The sequence below is a fragment of the Triturus cristatus genome, chromosome 11 (genome assembly GCF_964204655.1).
Source record: "Triturus cristatus chromosome 11, aTriCri1.1, whole genome shotgun sequence".
NCBI lineage: Eukaryota > Metazoa > Chordata > Amphibia > Caudata > Salamandridae > Triturus > Triturus cristatus.
In genome coordinates, this window is record NC_140594.1 from 488,714,815 (window position 1) to 488,733,927 (window position 19,113).

Here is a 19,113-nt window from a genome sequence, read left to right on the forward strand (position 1 = left end):
CCTGGCTTGTGAGCCGCACACACCGGCGCATCCTCCCCCAGCTCAGTCAACAGTCCCCCAAGTGGTATCTACTGTCGGGTCTGCTGTCTGCTGCCTGCATGGAGGGACGGTGGGACTGTACAAAAAAACCGAGTGCTGCCTCCTCCTTCTCACTAAAGATAGCCAGTGACTGCACACCTGGGTGGTGGCACCGCCCACAAAGTAGGTGGCTGCTGCTGGCTGTTCGGGGAGTTCTGGCGCCTCCGCTCCCCTGGTTGCTAATGCTCTGCCATGGTGCTGCGTAGGGTAAAGAAAAGAAACAGAAAGAAAGGTAGGAAGGAAGGAAACACAAATAAGAAGTAAATAAACAAAAATACAAAAAGTCATGAAAAACCACAAAAAAAAATGGAATACACAGAGCCAAAAACACACACTAGTACAATAAATAAAAACAAGGGGTAGATTAATTAGGAGGGCAGAGGATTACAAAGATTAAAGAGGGATTAAAAACCAGGCCCAGCACCATAAACAGAGTAAGAAAACAAGATGGCCGCATCATGCGAACCTTGTGGTGCCATTTGCACGCAATTTGGAACACAAGGCCGTACTCTGTGTTGCGTTTCATGGAAAATGCAATGTGAACTGGCACTCCAGGACACTCTGCCTGCCTGCTAAACTAAACAGAGCATGGCGTAGTTTGTTAACCACTCTGTGGAGTTCTGTGTAGCGCGACTCCGCAACCCGTGCTCAGGCCTAATAATTATACAAAATTTCTGGAAAATTATGTGGAATACCACCAAATGCCAAACCAGCACATATGTTTTAGCTTGAAAAGCATAAATTCATCTGTTTTGGACATGAGGGCACATTTCACACACAAAGGGGGTGATTAGGATGGCGGGCAGACTTAAGTCCGCCCACCATCCCGCGGTGTTGAGACTGACATGCGGCCGTCCCGCACCGAGAATCAGGATGCGACCTCCACCCTGGCTTTCGCATTCCGACGTTTGACCTTGCAATGGGTGCTGATGTAAGCAGCACCCGCTGCAATGCCAAAATTCCATGTTGTGCATTTCCATGCACAACGTGGCAGGCACCGCGAGGTGCCAGCCACCTTGTGCATGAGAAAGCCAAGTGCACCCCCGACTACCCTGGAGGCCCACAATGAACCCCCATTGCAAATCCCTGCCAGCCTTTGCCGCCATGGAAAGGCCTTTAAAACCCAGCATCCTAATACGGATGGGGGTGCCTGCTAGGCACCGCCATCATATTGAGGCCCAAGTCCGCCCGGCCGGCAATCGGAACGATTGCCAACCGGCGGAAAAGTGGCAGACGCACTTTGTGTCCAACGCGATACGCCCCGCCATTATAATATGGCGGGGGTAAATCAGGTTGCGATGGCGGGCGGATCGCATCCTAATGATCCCCTAAATAACACAAAAACAGAAGCAGCGCAGAAAGCAGCTACTCGCATTCTGGTCTTTCGCGTTGTTCTTGTGCTCTTGCGCTAATTTTGTGAGGCGAATTGCATGTAATTACACAACATGGCATGGTGTAGTTTCAGGAACTCCATGTAGCAAGCATAATGTGAAACTACGTGTTAGGGGAATATAACAGAAATTTCTCCATGGCCTGTTTGGAAACCGCAGAAACATTAAGAAGAACATGTCAATTGCCAATTCAAAATTATAATTAAAGCAGTTTTCAACCCAAAGCATACATGCTATTAAGCAGTACAGAAGTATACTTCAATTAAAAAGAAAGGGGCATTTCCTTTTGGATTTCTATTTAAAGAATGAGACCTACACAGGCCTGTGCACAAATACAAGGCTTACTGAGACAACAGCTTTCCTCGCTAAAATGGCACACATCTTTATGTGTTTATGTGTAACCATTTGTGAGATATTGGGTTTTTGGTTGACTGGGGTGTGAGCCTTGGTCAAGCAACAGCCACAATCCCTGGCAAGGTGAGCCAAAAATTTCACTAAATTAACCTGTGCTTAATCCTGGGGGGCTTGGCACAAAATCTAGTCACGCTTAATTTATAGACAATGTGTAAAGTATTTATGCAATTTATGCAACACTCAAACAGTAATAAAGTGAAAAAAACAATACATGAAAAATCCCTCACTAATTTGGAAAAATATAGTATATTTAAATAAATCGTGTGACACCAAAAACATCAAAAATCTGATCAGTAGAACCGGAGTTATGAATTTTTTATTTAAAAAAAAATAAAAAAAATGAGTTCCTAAAAGATAAAATCGGCATCCGTTAACATCTAGTTGTGTGAGACTGGGTAAAAGTAGAAAAGAATGACTGACCGCGATGGAGCATGGGTTGTATACAAGAAGTGGATTGGGCCCAGTCAGCTCTTACCTTCGGACTTAGAAGAATTTCAAGAAAAATATTCAGAGAGGGTAAGGTTCAGCAGGGCAAGTCTGCAGGTGGTGTCTGGAGAGTTGTCTTCAGGAAGCTTCTGGACAAAGTCACGGTGACTATTCCTATGTTCAAATGTAGTCACCTTTTTCGAAAGCGAAACTTTCCAGTGAGATGAGGCAGAAGTCTGTAGTCAAAGACAGTTCAAGAATCTATAAAAAGAATTTACTGCTGCAGAGAAGAACGTGGCGGGAGGAGCCACACATTTAGGCTAACCAGCAATGCACCTCGGGTGTATTTATGAGCAGGTTGATCCCAGTCTTCCCTCAGTTCTTAGAACAATTTTTAGTCCCAAGTGTTGGATTTTGGCTATCTAGGCACCTTTAGCACCTCAGCCAAGGGTCCAGAACTGATGGGACACCACTTGGGTATTCTGGATTGTCTCAGGCTGGGTCCAGTTGCGGGTTCAGGATGGCGGGAGCCTTTTATGTCCCAGTGGAGCAAACTAGCCCTTGGAGTCACTCTGGTAGCCCTTGGTTCAGGTGAAGATGCAGGTCTCAAACAGCAGGGCTGGCCTGTAAGGGTTCAAGGTAGGGTGCAGGCAGCAAAGCAGTCCTTCCAGGTACAGCAAAGCAGTCTTGCAGACTGCACAACAGGTCCCAGCAGCAGGCTGTCCTCTGAGAGTCCTTCCACAGGTCTGGAAAGTGAACTGAAGAGTGAGTCTGAGGCCACTATTTTTATATCTGTTGCCTCAGTTGAATTTGTGAGATGTTTCTATAGGGTTACCTTTGAAGTGCTTGGAATTTACTGACTCCCCTGCCATGGCTACAAGCTGGCGGCAGAGACAATGTGGAGGTGACAAGCCCTTTGTTTGAAGGCAGAGCGCAGCCTATTCAGTTGCAAGTGGGGTTGATCCCAGCTCCGCACCCTATCCTGCCAGCCCATGGCCCCTTCAGGCACAATTAATCTGTGTATTGTGAGTGTCTGGGAGGAATTCACAAAGTCAGTTAATTACTCCTGTCATGTGACCCAGAGGAGGCTGTGGGCATCAAATGGCTAAGTGCAGGTAAATGCCAACTTTCTAAAAGTGGGATTGTCAAAATGTTAATTAAAAATCCAACTTTACCATTAAAGAGGATTTTTCATTACAATTTCATAGACACCAACCATGAGCTTTTTACCTGGTCACAATCAAACATTAGCACTTGTTAAATATAATAAGGCAATCCGATGTTTTCCTATAGGAATGGTAGGCCTCACTGTAGTGAAAAACAAATGTAAGACTGTTTCACTACCAGGACATGTAAAACTTAAAAGTACATGGCCAACCTTTTAATTACAATGCACTCTGCCCTATGGGCTACATAGGACCTACCTTAGGGGTGACATATGCAATAAAAGGGTAGATTAAAGCTTTGCAAGGGGGGTATATTGCCAAGTCGAATTGGAAATTTAAAACATCATTTAGGTTCCATTAGCAGACCTGGGACATGTTTTAAGGGGCTACTTAAGTGGGTGGTACAATATATACTGCAGGCCCGGTAGTAGCATTTAGTTTGCAGGCGCTGGCTATATGGTATACCACTATATAAGGGACTTATAAGTAAATTAAATATGCTAATCAGGTGTAAAATAATTTAACCATGTTTAGGGGAGTGAGCACAAGCTCTTTAGCAATGGTTAGCAGTGATAAAGTGCACAGAGCCGTAAGGGCCAACAGAGACAAATGTCATCCAAAAAGGGAGGTAAGTAGGCAAAACATTTGGAGGAAGATCACCATAACCCAGATCCCAAACCAGTGTAAGAATTGTTTCTTCTACTGTTCGGCAATGTGCTTTATTTTCAAAATGCAGGTACTGGCTGTTGCAGCTCAAGTCCATTTTGAAAGAAGCTTACAATGGGTGAGACTCAATTGAGGAGGTTCACCCTCAGCACTGATCTAAAAACCAGGAGGTTCCTAAAATAAAAAAAAATGTTTAAATGGGTCGAAACTCACTCTCTCATTCTGAATATTTGCACAACATGCCTTGAGGTAAGCAAGCTGGACCCATGAGCATGACTCAAGGACATCAGGGAGTCTGAATTGAAGACATTTGGATATCCATGTAGTGGGGCTGACAGTTTGCCACTACACTGAGGGTTTAGTAATTTATTTTTGTTGCTCAAGTTGACCTGAACTTTAAGTTTTCTGCTCAATTGTCTCCTATTGCATTTCATATGTCCAGGTATTTGTGTGCATATTTTTCATTTGTGAACACATGCTTCAATTATCAAGTAAAACATATAACATTTGGTTCATCATTGGTTTATAGTGCCTTTATTAATCATATATATGAATTAAAGTGTTTTATAATGTGTGATAGAATTTAGTACAGGTGCAACAGAATACATATGCTAAGTATTTCATTTTATATCACTCATAAGGAGGTCTTGTCTTTTCCAATTAATCAAAAAGATTATTCAAGCCTGTTATAGGCGCATATTAGGGAGAGAGACATTTTCAGGTGTTCGTGGGTGATTTTTCAAACTGTGTAAGAAACTTAAAAAGACACTTTGGTGCTAATAAAGTTTTGGAAGAAGCTAAAAGAGATGATTATTAAAGACTGATTTCATTATTTAATGTAATAAATTAGTGAATACCATCACAATGTTACAATCCTACTTTGTTTACTACACTTCCACTGTTGTTTTTTCTTTTTATAGCTACATCTATTCCTATAATCTGCACTAGATTAGGGCATTCATTATTAATAAAGTATTTAACATATTGAGGGCCCAATTCACAAAGGTAAACTTAGACCTGAAGTCTAAGTTCACCTCTGTATATTGAGCACTTAGACTTCAGGTATAAACGTAGACTTCAGGTGTAAGTGTACCTTGTGAATCAGGTCCATTCTGTGCATATCATGTGTATGTCCATCTATGGTGAAAAGAGTTTCAGAACTCAACAATACAACAAATAATCTTGGTGTCCCACAGGACTGATTGTTGCCATGTATGCACCATCCTCAAGTATTCTATAGTTGGTTTATGGGTTACAGTTTGCCAGATTTCGTGGCTCAAATTGGTAAGTTGGATCTGGCTGTACTTTGCCAGAGGCTTTAGGGTTTATTTGTAGAATTGCAGAAGGTCTCTTGAACCTGAAGGTCCTTTACCTCGACTTTGCATTCTTGAAAAAAATAATTGATTTTTCCTTACACCTCCAAACAGCTCCTCACAAAATAATCACAGTAGAAAACTTCAACTTCTTGTTTGACAGATGTGAGATGCATCTAGAGAAGCACATGTTGATACATATGAATGCAGAAACTTGGCAGGAAGCTAAAACAATTATTTTGATGTTGTGTCGTGAGGTGTAATAAGGTGGGACAATGTATGCAAGCAACTCATCAGTACATAGAGAGTATCATTTTGCCTACATCCATGCTTTTTGGGGACCAGGAAGAGTATTGAAAAATTAGGTTGTCATTTTGAGACCCTTCTGAGGAGCATGTTGTTTTGTTAACCTTTCAATAATGGGTAGAGTTTTCTTCCTGTGCAAGAAGTACTGTTCTCAGAGGGACCTGCCCATTTGAAATTATTGTGGTGGATTGTCACCACATGATGACCACAAATTCCTAATAAGAAATCAAATTCAGCATGTATGTGTGAAATACTTTTAACTTTATTCTATATGTCTATAGTTGTCAGTGCCATACAATTAATGTAAGTTTCCTTTGTTCTTGCTTCTACAAGTTGAGGTTCAGGCTTGACACCCATGCTTGTATGAATTTAACATACTTAGGGGCATATCATCAAGGACCGGCTATAATTGTCGCTAAGCGCACTTAGCGCGAGGATAATTATCGCTGGGTAACGTGGAATTTTATCGCTGAGATAGTGTGCTATTAGCAACGCTTATATCAAAAGCGATAAAATTCCCAGCGCTAACTGCCATATGTGAGATTATCGCTGGAAATCCAGCGATAATCTCACAAAGTTTGGCGATAGCTTGATGTTGAAAAGATAATCCTTCAAATGTAGTATAATTAATAATAGTAGTTTATTGGCAGCACATTCAAAATCCATCCAGCAGCTACAGATAACCAACAGATCTACTCCAACAGTTATTCTCCCAACCCAGGTCTCTGACTAGAATGTGGAACCCTACTGAAAACATCACATGTCGCATGCAGTGGCATGCGACACAGAACCTGACTTAAAGATACATGCACCTAGTAATACAGCATGTAACATATCTCCCTTATTTAACAAAAGGATGAAAACACAACAATGAAACATGATAATAAAACAACAACAATTACACATAGTTTGCATATCTTTTGGGTAATCTAATTTCTCGTTTACAGTCTTTGACTCTGTGAGCCACAGAATCACCCTTGTTGTGATTATTACTCTTGTTGAGTGAAAAATCTTTTGAAACATAAGATTTAATGCATTTCGCCAACTTACCCACATTCCAGATTTTACCATCCTGTGTCATAACACTGTTCTCAAAAACTTTTTTAATTTGAATAGGATCACCAAACTTATTGTCACCTTTACAAATTAAACCCTGCTTTAATATCCTCACCCAATCTCCCTCATGAAATTCATGAGGCCTTGCTTTCCACTTCTCATCATACCGCCTTTTTGTTACAATCTGTTTAGCTTCCACACGTCTAGCAACCACTTCCAAATTCTCCTTATCAGAGTCAAAATAATGAGACTTTTCTTTTAACCACCAAGGTAAAACAAATGAAGCCGGATCTCTTCCTTTAAAAAGTTTAAATGGACTAACTTCAGTTGTAGAATGTGGTGTAATCCTATAAGTCCATAAACGTTCTCTCAAAGCACTAATCCAATCTGTTCCAAACTTAACCGCTTCCGTGACAAATCCCTTCAGAACTCTATTAAAACGTTCTACCTGCCCATTCTCATGTGGTTCATATAAGGAAGTAAATCTATGAGTGATATTGCACTTTTTTAAAAACTCACCCATTTCTCCCGAAGTTAACTGAACCCCATTGTCAGTAATTAAACATGAAGGACACCCCTCTCTGGCAAAAACATCTTTGAAAAATCCAATGACAGCACTAGTGGTAGCCTTCGGGACAAATTTCACTTCAGGCCACTTTGAGTGATAATCGACTATCACTAAAGCATAACGTGCACTTTCTGGAAAAATGTGGAAGGGACCTGAAATATCAAAAGCTATTTTCTTCCACGGTACAGACGGCCATTTTACAACTTTAGGCGGTGGAGTATAAACCTTAAGTGACCTTTCACTAGATACACATTCAGGACATTCCCTGACTGTCTTATCAATAAATCTGTCAATGCCTGGCCACCAGAAAAACAATCTAATTAAACGCTTCATTGATGAAATGCCTGGGTGTGTCTTATGAGCAATTGCCAAAATCCCTTCATACATTCCTTCTGGTGGAATACACTTCCCTGATTTAAAGATAAAATCACCATCAAGTTCCAATTCTTCAATAACCCTAAAAAATGGTATGAGCTCTGGACTAATTCTATCCTTTCTTGGCCAACCATGTTTGATGTAGTCCTTAAGCAATGACCATTTAGCATCCTTCTGCTCAGAATCCTTCCAACGGGTTTCAGAAATGTCTTGAAAATCTCCTTGAAGTACATCATCAATAGTCATAACCACATCAAACTCACGCACAGAATTAATTTCACTCTGTTTACACGGTAAGCGTGACAAACAGTCAGCAGTAACATTCTTCTTGCCCAGAACATATACCGTACTAAAATTATACTCCTGCAACTTTGACATGAGCCTGGCAATTCTGGCCGTGGAATTCCACCCTCCACCAACCGATAAAATGTTTACTAGTGGCTTATGATCCGTTCTTAAAACAAACTTAGAACCCCATACATATAACCTGAAATGCTCAATAGCCCAAACACCAGCCAACAACTCCCTCTCAATAACGGAATATTTACGTTCACACTCATTAAGAGTCCTTGACGCAAATGCCACATTCCATTCCTCCTTACTCTCTCTCTGTGACAACACCGCCCCTAAACCATAAAGGCTTGCATTCACCGTGATGACACATTCAGATTTGATGCGAAAGGGTTTGAATGTGGGTGCATTGACAATATCATGTTTGATCTCTTCGAACGATCGTTGTTCAGACTCACCCCACTCATATTTCACTCCTTGCCTCAAAAGTCTCCTCAAAGGTTCCATCTTGGTGGCAAAATTAACAACAAACTTACTGTAGTACTCACACATTCCTGCGAAAGAGAGTAATTGATCTCTATTCTCTGGGGACGGGGCTTTGGATATGGCTTCAACATTAGATTTTTTTGGCACCACACCCTCCCCTGAAAGCGTATGTCCCAAATATTCTACAGATTCTTTGAATAACTTGCATTTATGTGCTTTAAGAGTCAAACCATTTTGTTCCAGTCTTTTACACACTTCTTGCAAATGAATTTGATGCTCCTGTGTACTCTTTGAAAAGACCAAGATATCGTCTTGGAAACACTTGACATAAGCATCAATGTCCCTGAAAATTTGGAACATGATTCTTTGAAATATGGAAGCTGCGGACGCCAATCCAAAAGGCATGCGAGTATACTGAAATAAACCTTGTGGAGTGATGAACGCAGTGTATTTCCTAGAATCTTCAGAAAGTTCGATTTGGTGATATGCTGATCTGAGATCGAGGGTAGAAAATATTTTAGCACCATGCAAAAATGATACAAGCTCATTAATGTTTGGCAAAGAGTGGCAGTCCACAATGATATTAGCATTTAACGCTCTCAAATCCACACATACTCTCAACTTTTTATCGGGTTTCCGCACCAAAACTATGGGAGAAACCCACTCGGATGACTCTATAGGTTCAATGATGCCCTCTCTAAGTAATTCATCTAACATTTCCTTTAGCTCATCCCTGATATTAATGGGTACATTTCTAAGTTTTTGTACAACAGGAATATGGTTACTTTTAAGTACAATTCTGTGTGAGAAATTCTTGAGCCTACCCAACTTATCCATAAAAACTTTCCCAAAACTTCTGATGAGTTTGCTTACTTGATCCTTAACGATAACATTTGTTTCTTCTACTCTACTCTTCTCGACTGCTGATACAGAATTCAAGAGATTATCCTCACATAAGGAAATTGGTTCTATAGATCTCGCATTAAGTATGATGCCAAATTTCCATTGATCCAACCATCCCAACACATTTACCCCTTTTTTTGAAATATATAGTTTGACATTTGCCGCTCTGTGTTTGAAATGTAAGCAAACAGAAAAAAAACAATCATGTCAATCCTTGTACCACAAAAACTCTCAGCAACAATGTCTGGCTCTTCCAATGTGTCTAACGGCAAAACATTTACCAATAATGACATGTAATACTCATGAGATATGATGGTCCAAGGGGAACCTGAATCTACCATAAGCAAAATGTCTACATCGCAAACTTGAAAAGTACATTTAGGGGGACTTATGTGCTTTGGAACATCACCCATTATAGATACAACAGAACCATGCTCTTGGACTGTGTTAATACAGGTGTTGTCTTCTTCTGAAATTGTTGAAACTGGACCCTGCTTTTGGAATTGTGCACGTCTGTCTCTACACATATTGCTAAAATGTCCAATCCTATTGCAGATTTTACACTCTCTCTTCAATGCTGGACAACCTGGATAAGAAGCAAAATGGTTTTTGTTCCCACATCTGAAACACATTCCTTGGTTGACAGCTCCTTCAAATTGTCTTGGAGCATATTGCTTGGCTTTATTAAAATTTGGCTTTCCCCAATTTTGTGTTGCGTTCTGTTTTGTAGCTTTATAACGGACTGCACATATTTCCTCTTCTGTCGTTTTTTTATCAGAGCATTTTTTAATGGTATCCATCCATAGATCTGATTGTTCTTGCGCTTTAGCTGTTGCAATAGTTTCATTCAAATTTGGATCACCTATTACCCATAACTTGTCTTGAGTTTTCTTACACTTGACATGAACTATTATTTGGTCACGTATCATCTCATCTGACATGTTTCCAAAATTACAATGCATGCTCAATGACCTTAATGAAGTTAGAAAATCATCAAATGATTCCTCCTCTTTCTGTTTCCTGGTGTAAAATTTAAATCGGTTTAGAGCTATGCTAATGGTTGGTTTGAATCTTTTCTCTAATCGTGCCAACGCTTCTGTGTAGACGTTCATTGAATCACCACTAGCATTTGGAATATTAATCTGAGGAAGTGACCTAAAAATAACTTGCCCTTCTGAGCCCAAACAATGTAACAGAATGCTTTTTTTCCTTTCTGAACCCATCCTTTCACCATCAATAGCTTTCATGTAGTTTAAAAACTCTTCTTTCCACCTTGGCCATGGCATGGGTGGATCTCCTTTAACTTGTAGAAATTTTGCAGGTGGATCAAATTGCATTTTAATTTTTGCTACTACTTCCTAACTTTTACACAAACTCTGGTAGTATGATAAATGTACAATAAACTTGAAAACGGATATACCGGTAACAAAACAAAAGACTTGTGGTGCTAAATTAACACACCATTCGTATAACCTTTGAAATTTTTGAGGAGAGAGAAAAAAAAAAATAACCTGAGCAACAAACCAATAAAGTACTTACTTCCCCCAACACACGCGTTACTTTCACCTCGATATCTGGCTTAAAACGTTTGTTTAATCCTTTGCGCCTTAACGCATTGGTTGTTGTGGGCGTTGCTTAGCAACTGAACCTTGTGCGTGTGACATCACGAACGCGCATTCATCACTACGTGCGTGACGATCATGGCAGGAATGGAAGGTTGAGGAAGACGCTATGACAAAGTAAGGTTCTCTTTTCCTTTAAAAGAAACAACGATGAACATATTCTTTGCCAACTGTGCGAAAGAAATCCTCAAATTTAATGTCAGGCTATGCGGCACAACTGCTCATTAACTCCAACGATCACGGCTGCAATGCGTTGTACACTCGAAGCCTTCACCATGTAAAAGGAAGATATGAAGTATGCTCCTTTACTTAAAACGAAACACGCTGAATGTTCGAGATCTGCACCTCTTTTAAACGGCAAAATTCACACAAATCCCAGGAAGGGATTGATAAACAAACGTAGTACATCCAAATTTTGCCGATGTAAACGTAGATGTCACACTTCTCCCGTTGTCTTTGCGCGAACACCTGGAAATTGTTGCCAAACAGACGTAAATGCCTCCAACATCCGTTGATCAAGAGTAGATGTCCCAACTTCTTAAAAAAAAATCGCCGGTATGGAAAATTTAGGTGAACTGTATAAATCTTCTTAAAACGCTGTAAATCGCCGAAAAATGGTCCAACCACTGAATTACCCTGTGCTGCTCAGTGGTTTCCCGTCGTCGCCAATGTTGAAAAGATAATCCTTCAAATGTAGTATAATTAATAATAGTAGTTTATTGGCAGCACATTCAAAATCCATCCAGCAGCTACAGATAACCAACAGATCTACTCCAACAGTTATTCTCCCAACCCAGGTCTCTGACTAGAATGTGGAACCCTACTGAAAACATCACATGTCGCATGCAGTGGCATGCGACACAGAACCTGACTTAAAGATACATGCACCTAGTAATACAGCATGTAACACTTGATGATAGGGCAAGGCATGTTTAGCCATGATATCCACCTTACATAGGATATCATGGCTAAGTCAGTCTCGAAGCAGGCGTAAGGAAAGTAGCGATAACAGAGGTTATCGCTACTTTGCTTGTTGCTCTGCAGGTTATCGTGCCCACTGATAATTGGAGAAATGTCGCTTAGCGACATTTCTCCAGTTATGTCAGGGCGGGAGCGCCCACTTTGCATCTCATTAGAGATGCAAAGCTGGGCGTTCAGTAAACAGGCGATAATGCAAGGATTCACGTGATAGCGTGACCTTGCTGATTAGGCGATAAAGTTATCGCCCTTTTCGTCCGAAAACGGATGCAAAAGTGGCGATAATTTTATATCGCCTCCTTGATGATGTGCCCCCAACATAGGTAATGTTGCCACAGTTCAGTTGAACTGAGATAAAGTGGTTCACAAGCATTACATAAATATATATTGAGGGTTTCAGTCTGGACTGCACTGTGGATGGTATGAAGAAAAAGAACAATTTCTCATTGAAGGTCCAGTTGAAAATGAATGTTCTTTGACCACCATATGTGTTGGTGGAGTGAGTGTGGGACAGTAACACATTGGTCTAAATGCAATCTTATGCCAATAGCTGTTAACTTTAGAGTTGGAGTTGGTTCTGTACCCGAGTATGCACCCCAGGTACGTAACTAATATTTCTACACCACCCTTTACCAAAAGTCAAATGTATATATATTGAGAGGTAGATTGGCCAATCTATGAAACATACTCTAAACTGTGGTTAAGGTTGAGGAGAAATATTTACATATTGCTTTTAATTGAGGTACTGAAATCAGAGCATGGTCTCTCAAGGGCAGCAAACCACCACGTCAGTTGATAAAAAATATGTGACATCTGTTTGAGGGAACGACTTCCTTCATGTCTACTTAAATGACATAACTTAATTTAGAGCTTGGCTTCTATGAAGTGACTTTAGGCAGTCTTTTTACAGTGTTACTGACAGAGGGCTGCAGGATGCAAGATTCCATCAGGGCGCTGAAAATACAGCACTCCTTAGGAAGATAGTACACGGAAACCTTTCGCACTTTTCCTGCCCAAAAATCTTCCATATTACCACACACACACTATCTAATATTTGGTGCTGCCTTAGAGGCATCCCAGCCTATATGACTGACAAGGTCACCATATACAGTTTCCTGCAACTTGCACCCTCCCCTGACACAACCAGACTAGCGGAAACGTGTACAAATAGAAAAAAACACGAAACAGGCCTTCTCAGTTTTACGCACCCACTACCTGAAACATCACCCTCGCAACTACGAGGCCTTCTCTTTCCCTGCCATCCCCGAGTCACCTGAAGACTCACATCTTCAGATGACTTATTCTGATGCATTAAAGGGTGCCCTGAATGTTTCCTGAACGTCACTGTTGACCTTTTGGCCCTGGTCTAAGTGTTACGCTGCCTCAGGCTAGGTTTGCACAATAAAAACACTATTTCACACCAACCCTCCCCCCCCACGCACACACACAGACACAATATATGCTCCTAAAACATATAATACTGAAATAAAATGAACAATGCGCGGAATTGTTTTCATGCGTTGGCTCTTTGTGGCATACATTTCAACTACACTAACATGCTGCCAACTTTTCTGTGCCTGAAATCCACCCCTAAATTTGCCCCAAAGGTGTCTGATATGCATGCACTAGAAAGGTTAATAAAATGTGGAACAAATGTACGGAGACCTAGAGCAAGTAAAGGAAATGGAGAACAGGCAAAGCATTCCAGACACTCCAAAATATATCTAGGTGAGAAATACGCAGGACAGCCGGCATCATGGTTTACATTTTCTGTCTTTAAATCTCACACAAAGTAGTGATAAACGGAAATCTGGATTTTAGCCCAGATTCCATATTTTACGCTTTTGGAGCCGCGCTGAACCCCGCCATTGATACCTTTGCTCCCATGACAACCAAACAGACACAAAGATAAAGGCCAAATCTTAATTTAAGGATTTATTAAAAGCTTGGAAGCCCTTGTCAGAATGCTGGAGCGTACCCTTAACATGCAAAAGAGTTCTAGAGTGAATGGCAAGTGACCAAAACTCATTGTTTAACCAGCGTTGCAACAATTTATTGCAATTTTTTGGTAGTTATAGAATTTGCCCATCCACTGGTATCGAAAAATAACTTCCAGTTCTAAACACTTAGGTCTATCTGTTCGAAATACTCCTCACATTGCAATGCAGCGTTGCCCCAGTACTCCCTGCAGGTAAACCACAAATTACAACTGAATGGTACCATATGTTAAAAGCAATGCCGCTTTAGCACTGGCGGCCCCCGTGCGATAATGTTATTTGGCCCCCCCCTCACCCACCACAATATGATCTCATCCTCACATTCCCTCTCTTCCACCGGGCAAAAGTGCACCTCATGTCTCCATAGTGCTTATCGGAAATACAGTTCATTTGTTTTAAAGTGCAGGTAAAGGTTGGCTTTACTAATCCACTCAGCTATCCACATAAAATACAGATATGTTCTTTGCAGCAAACATATTAACCCACTGCGCTACTTTATGGTGAGTCAAAACTGCCACAAGACAAAATTGTGATCTGTCTCCCTCTAGCAGGAACATTAATCACAAGAGTTATTGTGGCATTTTTATTGCTGTCTGAAAGCTGGTTGCACAAGGAACTCTGCAGCAGGTGCCTTTAAATTGTACATTATTGCTAAACGCAGCACCCCTCTTGAGGTCAGTGCCCCCCTCCAGATTAGCACCCAGTGCGGCCGCACCAGTATCAGCCCCCTAAAGCTGGCCCTGTATAAAAGACACCAATTGCCACACAGCACTTTCTGGTTGTGGATTCTTTTTTACGAAAATCATTCAGAGAAAACTATTTGTTTAAATGGTGTTGTACATGATTCTAATCTTTTAAAGCCTGATTCACAAAAGTAAGCTTCCGCTTTATGTAAGCTTACTACTTTTAGATATTAACAAACGAAGTGCAGAGTTTTACGACTCTGCACTCCTTTTTCTTATAAGGGAAGGGTTCTCCCCCTGAGTCTCAAGGTACAGGGAAATCCACACCCATATGTATTGGGAGTGCAAAGTTGTAAAACTCTGCACATAGTTTGTAAAAAAGTGCAAGTTTACCTTTGTGAAATAGACCCCACTAGTTTAATTTTACTAATAGTAATTTTACAACTGTGGAGTTTTCCACTCAAGGGTCCTCGTTTACAAGGCCATTGCACCGCCGCTGCGTCACTTTTTTGATGCACAGGTGGTACAGTGCGCCTTCTCATAGTTACAAGGCCACATAAAGTCAACCTGCGTTTCTTTTCATGGCCTTGTAAATATGGGCCCCTTTCATGCATTACTTTGTGTGAAAGAGGTGTTCCATAGGTGCTGCTATGGGTGTTCCCACGCAGCATCCATGGAACCTGTAACATTCCAGATTTACAAAGTTTTGGAAAGCTGGGAATGTGTCAGAATCCTACGCGTAGGAGTGGCGCAAGGAGAAATACTTTTATTTCTCCTCCTTATTTCCTCTTTCTATGTGTGCTACATTTTGCAACAGGCATAGAAAGCGGAAAATGCCATCAATGATTGTTTTGTGCGGGAAGGTATCCCTTCCTGCACAAAAACAATCATACCCACAATGCAGGCACCTTTGCAACATGACTTAAGGGGGCCTGTGCTGGTGCATGGCAGGCCATTAGCACAGGGGAAAGCCCACAGATGCATCATATTGTTGTTAATACGTCACATCCGTATGATTTAAAATGACGCAGCTCAGCTCAGCAAAATGGCTTGTGGCGCCATGCTGCATTATGTTTTGGAAATGAGGTTTTAACTGTGGTGCCCCCGCAGTTATAAAATTACTGTTAGTGAAATTAAACTTGTAGTTTGTTAATACAAAAAAATAGTAAATTTGCACAAAGGTGTAAGTTTACCTTTGCAAATCAGAATCATAGAGGGGAAACAAAGCATAGTCTATAATTGCAGCCAACATTTGAGACTCTATGTAATGTTATGTCAGGTCAAAGGTCCGGGAGGACTATTGGCCTCAGATGTGAGGTCAGCATACAAATGATACTTAAACCCTTGCAATGGCATTAGTAACTGAAAATCATCTCTAAATGTGAATTTTACCATGTTACAGTATTTTGATTAGTGTCTGCCTCAATGTTTAAATTGCGACATTTTGCTTTAAAGTCTTTTTTCATAGCACAATTGGTATTTCTATTCTTTTATGCAAATATGTAACTAATGTGAATAGTCAGAACAAGACTTTCCACACTTACAACTCATTTAAAAAAAAAAAATATTCTCTGATATAAAGCTTGATACTGTTCAGTCTCCTATAACTTTGTGGTCATCCAAAAATAGCCAAAGGTCCTTGATTTCCTCATAGACCCCTGTCCCAGGATTTGTGGTACAATGATCACGAATTGAGGTGAACTCCATCTGCACGAGATGAAACCAAAGTAATTAGCCCAGAAAAAAGGAATCACTAACCAAACAAGCATTTGCAATGCAATCGGTCTCGCCTTTGGGACCTTGTATGTATTTAGCTATGCAGCACCTTAGTCTGGGTACTGAAAAATCTACTGTTCTTTAACATGGAGGAAAAGTATGCACTAAACTGCATGACACACCAGGTATGGGAACACATGGAGAGTAATATTGCCTTTCAACGGGAAATGGTATACTCTAAGGCTCTGTTTTCAATATAAAATCAGGGCCTTGAGTGGTCATATCAACAAAAATACGAGATTTGAAAAAACGGGTGACAATTTCTATGGACTAGAATCTAGAGAATGCTAAAGTGATTGACCTCTTCTGGTCGTTTTCTATCAAGAAAGTTAAATAGAGGCAGTTGCCAGAAAAATTAAAAAAAGAAAGTCCCTCAGCAGAAAACATTTCTGGTATTTTACTGACCTCTGCTGGTCGTTTTCTATCAAGAGGCAGTTGAAGAGTAAAAAAAAGTCCATACGCGGAAGCAGACAAGTCCTAGGGCTGATCTTCAGAGCCCACAAAGTACATACACATATAAGTATATACTAAAGTATATATAAGAGGTCTCGAATGCTCAACCTAAAAACGGCTGCAGTGACACCCCAATATGCTCTTCAAGGAATTTACCCATGACTAGTGCACTCCCATCTGTACTGCCACACCATGACAAAATCATCGAATTTAATATCTTATGACCAGAAAATATAGGACTTTGCAAACCAATGCAGTCAAGCATGCCATCCTAGGGGTGCCGGAGGAAAGTCAGAGGAATATGTTGGAGAATAGAGGGTGAGTAGAAGCAGTAAAGGACACAGAAATTGCAGATTCCAAGGCTGTGGGCAAAAGCTGCAGGAGTTTCCCTAAGCCTGCACATGTACACTATAAATGTGATACTACTGTGAGGTCAGGCAACCTCAGCAGCACAGATACAGCATACCAGCATAGTAATGGAAAGCGAACTGACTCTGAAACCGGAACCAGAGGCTGAGTTCAGTTCAAGGTCGATGAGCAAGAGGAACAGTAACAGGAGCAAAATATTTTTCATAGCAGTTTCTAAAACAGAGAAAGCAGATATAGATTAAATCACTGCCATCATGGTTTCAAAAACCTCTCATGCATATTGAGCTTACATATTAAAATGCAAACGAGCCCCTTACACTATCTAAAGGAATATATGAGACAGAAGGAGGAAAGAACGAGCATTGCTCTCGCCTTTAATAAGCTGCTGCAAAACTACTGCCTTGCCAAGGCTTGGTTCCTTATTTTATTCTTATTTTACTGTTACAAGATAGCAAAGCATTGCTTTCAAAATATCAGCCATCGTTGGAGCACTACAGTAAGTATAAAGTTTGTCTACAAGCCTTCAAAGATGAATCCTCATGCGTATGTGTGTGCATGCCCATACAAGAGCGGCATTCTTTGAAATTTCACATACTTTATTATCATTCTTTACTGCTCCAAGATGAATGGCACATTTTATAGCACCACATTTGCCATTGTGCATTGCATTTCTCACGTCCGTTATCATTGTTTAGTGTTCCAAGATGGATACCATGGTGAAAGGAACATGCCAGCCAATTTGACATGGCAAGGAAGGATAAATAATAATAAAGGTTTGAAAGATGACTGCCCATGCCAGCAAATGCATGGCTGGCCATATTACAAAAAAAATGCATCACTCTTTGTTATTTTTTAGCATTACAGGACAGCCAACACATTGAAAGTAATGAGATGGCCTTCTTGGACTGGACTGGGAAAGAATGTAAAAAAAAAAATAGAAAAATAAAGTTCAAGAAAACAGTGCCAGTGCAAGATGCAACCAGTGGACAGCCCGGACAGGAGTTTGTGGGGAGCTGCCAGGCCGGTTCAAAAAAGAAAAAAAGATACAGTTTGTAAAATGGAAAAAAAATATATATTTTTAAACAAAGGGCATGCTAGATTAGAACCTCTGGCATTAAATAGGACTACTTTTATGGTGTATGCACATATTTTGCATTGGAAAATTGCTGACACTCACTTCAAGGCATGCCAATAGTATCAATAGTATGCTAACACACTTCCCCTCGCTGTGGTGGGTGTGACAAAGACCCTGTGTGTGGTAGAAAAGCGTCTTGCTTTTCTGTCACAAATAAATACTTGCATCTTGATCTGGAGTGGCTTGTAACTTTGGCCGTAGTGGCAAATTCTTGATCATTGAGATATATATATATATATATATATATATATATATATATATATATATATATATATATATATATATATATATATATATATATATATATATATATTCACTGAAAAAACCATAGGTTTCAGGGGCGTTATAGTTAGCTGGACTTTTCACTCGTACAAAACCATTGAAATTCCCCCGTTATAGTTAATTCAGCTAACTATAACTCGCACGCCCGCAATGCACTGCTGATGATGTCACATATTACATCACTCATGACATGGTCAGTGACATCACTCATGACATCACTGATGACATCTCAAATGACATCCCTGATGACATCATCAAGTGAATGTGTGTTTTTCTGAAAATTACATATGTTTTATATATCTATATCTCAAGGTCAATGGAAGAATAAATGGGTATTTAAGTGTCTAAATGGGTGATTTGTTTTTGAAAAATTGATTGT